Source organism: Rosa chinensis, chromosome 1, assembly GCF_002994745.2.
Source record: "Rosa chinensis cultivar Old Blush chromosome 1, RchiOBHm-V2, whole genome shotgun sequence".
Lineage (NCBI taxonomy): Eukaryota > Viridiplantae > Streptophyta > Magnoliopsida > Rosales > Rosaceae > Rosa > Rosa chinensis.
In genome coordinates this window covers 14,657,302-14,663,735 of record NC_037088.1, presented here as the reverse complement: position 1 = coordinate 14,663,735, position 6,434 = coordinate 14,657,302, and positions in this window count along the sequence as shown.

Genomic DNA, 6,434 nt, shown 5'->3' with positions numbered 1-6,434 from the left:
TAAGGAGACGAAAGTCCAGCAAATTACAGTTCCGCAAGCAACCTCTGATATGTGCCACGCGACACTCTTCTTCGCGAGTCAGGTTATAGGGCAACCCCGCTGCACAAAAAAAAAAAGTGTAATTGTCAGTAGAGTACGAGGCTAGATGTATAAAACAAAAGAAAACCGCCAGTTGTGTTCAGCGGAGACCGACAGACAACCTCGGATAAGCTGAAACTCCGACTTAATCCTAAACGTCGGCTCCCCCTCGTTGGACCCCGCTTGGTATTCCCAACCCGTCGTGGCAACACAGAAGGTACCCCGCCAGTAGGACATGGAATCTCTCAGGTTCTCGATCAGCTTGGGCGCTCCCTGGCGGCGACTCAGGTTTACCTGCCCTCTGCAACCTTGGCGCTTCACATACACCAGTTCGTAGAAGTGCAGCACCTCCGCCACAGTTGGTCCTTCGCAACCGGACAACCGCCATAGCGAGTTAGGCGCCAGCATCAACCGCCACATATTAGGGCAGACCTGCCCAAACGCAACGCCAAACTCACACACCAAGATCTGAAGGTTTGGCACCAGCGGGAATGTCACTCCCTGGCGGAATATCGCCTCGTGCACGGCGGCAAACCCTGCTGGAAGAATCGAGGCCTTCTCGTCCACCGTCGGCGGACGCAGCTTCAGCACGCCTGGCAACCGGAACATCCGCTTCAGCCGGTTGACTGCGATAACAGTAATCCCCCTCCCACCTCATCAACAAAGGTGTCGTCTTAGAGGACCCACGCTGACTCGGCATCCTCTCCCGCGACATCTCCACCGTCAGCAGAACCACTGGCAGCACTATTGCTTGCTAACCGCTCGTCACATATATTATGGGCAGCGGCAGCCTCCCCTGCCCTAGAACTCTCTGGACGCAAGGCACGACCCATAACTACGTCCCAGGGTATAGTTTGTAGCGGCTCAACCTCTAGCGGTTCTGGCAGTGAGGTTCCTGCACGGGCAGACGGACGCAACGAGTCAATAAAAATTCTATCCGTCGCGCTGAATGACACTTCAGATCCGGAATCCTCACTACTTGAAATCTCTATGACGTTGGCCATCCCAAACCCTAAAACCCGAATCAGTCAGCTCACACAAGATCTAACCAATCCCTATATCAGTTAACACCCAAGAACGTCAAGAACAGTCACCCAGAAAATGCCAAAACAAGAACAAACACACTCAACCCCGATTCGACCATCTACCAAATCCCTCAAAGCCCTAACTCTCTATCAAACACCATAACCCATCCCCAAAACTCACTTTAACACCCTCAGAGCACGTCGAGGAAGAACATATCAAAAAGGAAAGCCCAAAACCCAGAAACTGGCCGTGGCAGACATCCAATCAAACAGGGATAAGGTTTAGAGTACCAACCTTAAAGATGGAATCTCTGGTGAGATCGTGAGTGCTTATCCTCGAGGCAGGAGGTCGTCGTCCTTCAGGGTATTATAACTCAACGAAATCGCCGCAGTTTTCTTCTCAAATCTCAGACGAACAGAGCTTAAAGACGAGGAATGGAGTTTGAACCTTTGGCAAAGTGTCAAATCTCGCTAACTTCCCTCCTTTTATGTCAACGTCAAACAGTTCTAGGCCGTCCACTTAAAAACGACATCAAATACCAGCCGTACACGTGTCCCACGACTCCACTTACTCTCTGGATTAACCAAGGCGTTGACTCGGTTACAAAATCCATCATTACTTAGCATTAATGTCAAGGAGACGGCTAGGCGGAGGAGATACGCCTCCACACGCTAACCCTCTATGGGTTAGCCACGTGTCGACCACCATCAGACGAAGCGTCTAATCGAAGTCACCACTTGGGAAGAAAACGCTAATCCTCGGAAATCTCCGCTGAGCGAAACCCCGCTAGCGGAACTTCCCACTTATTACTTTCCAACTAACGAAGCCCCAGCTGAGCGAAACCCCGCTAGCGGAAACTCCTCACTTGTCACCTTCCAAGTGTCGAAGTCCCCGCTTAGCGGAACTTCTAACTTGTCACCTTCTAAGTGTCGAAGTCCCCGCTGAGCGCAAGCCCGCTAGCGGAACTTCTCACTTGTCACCCTCTAAGTGTCGAAGTCCCCGCTGAGCGAAACCCCGCTAGCAGAACTTCTCACTTGTCACCCTCCAAGTGTCGAAGTCCCCGCTAGCGGAACTTCCACTCGTCAACTTGCAAGAAGGGCAGCCTCTGCTACACGCAACACTGCCGGCAGAAATCCCTCTCCATCTTGCAAACCGTGTACTTTGCTGAGCGCAACACCGCTAAATAAAATACCTCCAGGCACGTCTACGCGACGCTGTTTCCTGCGACAACCAGTAGGGGGTATCCACCAGCGGCAAATCCCGAGGCTACGCCTCACTCTGACAATGACCGCCACACGGTGTTACGGTCAGATCGTCCCTACGGGACACGGGGACTTGTCAACAGTCTACGACGGCCCTGATCAGGTACATTGACCCCGTCACTCTGGTACTAAAGATTGGGCTCGCTACCCAACACCCTCTGCTCCGTGCAGCTCCCCCTCAAAAAAAAATTTGCCAACCATCCAGAGGTCAGTCTTGGCTAGGGAGTGGGGGACTCCCTAGCGGGCCTAGCAGAGGCCCACCTGAAAAGGTATAAAGCGTTCGCTCAGTAAATCCATGGTTGACAACGCACTGACACTAATTATGCTTTTGTAAGTCTAGCAGAGGTAACGCTTCACACTGCCGATCAACTCCCTAACTAAGATTGCCCTCCTTGACTGGGGACTTGGGGGACTTGTACCTACATGTGCAGTTGCAAGCATAATTAGCTATAATGAGCCACGCTCATTGTACTGCCAGAGGTACCAACTCTCACCAAAGGAGTGACCTGCGAAGGCACAGCCAGGCGGGCTACCGCCTGAGCCCTGGATCGCCCCCAGATCACAGCTGACGCACCGCGCCAAGATAGCATCAGAAGCTCCAGACGCTGGGAATCGAAGCACATTAGTTCCACATCGAAAACAAGAAGAAGATCAACCTTCTCCTCACCTATAAAAGGTTCTCTCCTCTCTCCTCATTAATTACGCATTTACTACTCATTTATTGTCATGCTGTCTACATGCATTAACTAACTTAGGCATCGGAGAAGTGAAGACCACCCAGCGAAGTCTCCCTCTGACGCCTTGTCTCTCGTGTGACAGCTAGCGAAGGTCATCAAGTCCTCTGAGTAGCGGTCCGCCCACCGAACCGAGTGACCAGCGACCGCCGGACTTTGAGCATTAACAACTGTTTAGTTTTAACATAATTCGCAAGTGTGCTTAGAATGGGGTCCACCAACTGGGGGGACTATATCAAGGATTTTCTCCAAGAAAAGTTCCATACCATGAGTATTGGTGTAAGGATTTGAAAGCCATTATATCAGCCAAGAATTAGCAAGATAGCATCCCTAACATTTTATCCAAGGGGTTATATGACCTCCGCCATTGAGGTCACAACTTATAAGGCTACACAATGTCACCATGTTCATCAAATTTCTCCCCAACTGAAAGCACCATGTCGTCAATGCCCATGTCCTGCAAGCTGTCGAGACCAATACAAGCTATTAAAGCATACCTTCTGACTTGTGTTAATAATTGACGGGTGAGCACTATGGCACAAGGATGCAATATGCAGTCATATACAAAATCCCATAACACCACCTGAACATGTAAGTTACATGATAGCTTTACCATTGAAAATTTTCTCCTTCCAAGCAAACTTAAAATATTTAGAATATCTACTAGCTAGCCAATAATGAGCAAGCAGATCTAATATTCCCAAGTAGTTTCACCACCGCAAACCTCTTTTATAAACTTGTAGACACCAAAAATTTAATAAAAATAAATTCATTAAATAATTCGGTCAACACTCAAAATTATGACTGAACAAATTTAGTCGGAATGTAGGTCCCACAAAATGTGAACGTGGCTTATGAGTCAGCAAAATCACGCAGACTCAGAGAATGACACTTGGCGACACATGAAAGGCCAGACGCCAATAAATGAATTTGCTCCAGCTAAATCAATTGATATTAAAGCGGATCAATCAAATTAAATCAATTGATTCTGAACAAAATCAAGCATTAAATCTCATCTGCTGATTAGATGTCAATTTATTTAAATTGATAATCAAGACTAAAATCAGTCATCAAATTAATTGGCAAAATTCCTTAATAGTCACGATTAAATCAGTTAATTAAAACTGATTGATTTAATTATACTATTAACGAAATACAATTAAAATCAAATCATCAAATTAATTGGTTAAATTCCTTAATAGTGGTGATTAAATCGATCAATTAAGGCTGATTGATTTGGTTATGCTATTAATGAAAATGCAATTAATTACGTGTCATCAAATCATTCCAAATCGAGAGAGACGCCGATGCTATAAATACCCCCTCTCATGTCAAGAGAAGGACTTCGGCCACAAAATAGAAGAAAATACTCTCAAAATTTCCTGAAGTCTCCCAAGCACGTGTGAAGAACCCTCAAGCTGCCAAATAGCCGGTTCCTCACCAACCTCAAGTCAAAACGTTCGTCACGTGTCGACACTCGTGACCGTCGTACCACTCAAGATCAAGCGTCAAGCATTTGAGTAAAATTCATCGTCGGAGATAGAATCATAGGATTACCAAAGATTGTAATTAAGCCGCACTTAAATTAATAAAATTATTATTTTTGTACACGTGTCTGCATTTTGTTTATTTTCAGATTCTCGTGTTTACAAATTGGCACGCCTAGTGGGACCTCTTTGCCTCTCATCTCCTTCTCCGTAAGACGATTTCAAACAAATCTGTTCAAGCAATGGCTTCCAAGAACCATCAAGCCATCTTGAAGAACAAATCTAAGACAACGACCTCGAAATCGAGCAACAACTCATCTGGTCACGTCACTCAAAGCATGGCAAAGATTCAGCCTACAACATTTGTGGCTTTGCCATCTAAGCCTCGCCAACCAATCATCACCCTAGAAAGTCTAGGGGCAGGGAAGCATGTCCCTTGAAGTGAAGAGAGACAAGCTCCAAATACAAGATCAAGGGAACGGTCGCTCTCACCTGCCTCTGATGACAACTTAAGCACCGGATCATATAAGCGGAGTCTTGATGCTGAAGAAAATAACACTTCTGGGATGCAGTCAGACTATGTGTCTCACCCCTTCGCACTGCAGGTCATGATGACTAGGGCAGCCACGCTCGAGGAGCAGGTAGCTAATTTGATGGAGGCGGTTCAAAAGCTCACCAATATCGTCGAAGAAAAGGATATGTAAATTGCTCAACTTTGGAGTCAACTTGAAAAGCAAAATGATGAGGAGTCTGCTAGGATTCCGTACAAAGATTTCAAAGGCAAATGACAAGGACAGTGAAGGTCAACTTGGTTCTTTGTCCGTCCAGGAGCTACAAGACATGATCAACAACTCCATTAGAGCTCAATATGGAGGCACCTCTCGTGATTCTCTCACATACTCCAAGCCATACGCAAAAAGAGTGGATAGCCTGAGGATGCCATATGGGTACCAGCCGCCCAAGTTTCAGCAATTTGAGATGAAGCGCAATCCAAAACAACATATTGCTCATTTCGTCGAGACTTGCAACAATGCTGGAACAGAGGGAGATCATCTTATTACGCAGTTTGTACGTTCATTAAAAGGCAATGCCTTCTAATGGTACACTGTTCTAGAACTTAAGTCGATCGACAGTTGGGATCAGATGGAGCGTGAGTTCCTGAATCGTTTCTACAGCACAAGACGCACAGTAAGCATGATGGAACTTACTAGCGCTAAGCAATGGAGAGATGAACGTGCAATTGATTACATCAATAGGTGGCGTTCGATGAGTCTTGATTGCAAAGATCGACTGTTAGAAGTATCTGCAGTGGAAATGTGCATCCAAGGCATGCACTTTGATTTGCTATACATCCTATAGGGAATCAAGCCTTGTACGTTTGAAGAGCTGGCTACGCGAGCACACGACATGGAGTTGAGTATAGCTAGCCACAAAGGAAAGAAGGAGTCAATTGTTGACCAAAGGAAAGATAAGGGCTTTAGAGGCAAGTTTAACAAGGCACCAAAGAAATCTACAAAAGAGTCGATGGCCGTCAACATTGCCCCAGTCAAAATCTTCACACGAGATAAAGAGGTTAAGAAAGTAGAGCCAGTTCCCACCTACGACAGAACGAAGCGTTCGTTGAAGGAATGGCAACAAAAGACATATCCCTTCTAAGAGTCTGACGTGGCAGGCATGTTGGAAGATCTGCTAGAGAAGAAGGTGATAGAGCTCCCAGAATACAAGTGACCTGAGGAAATGCATCGTGTCAAGGACCCGAAATACTGCAAGTACCACCGGATCGTCAGTCGCCCAGTGGAGAAATGCTTCATTCTGAAAGATCTAATAATGAATCTCGCCAAGCAAGG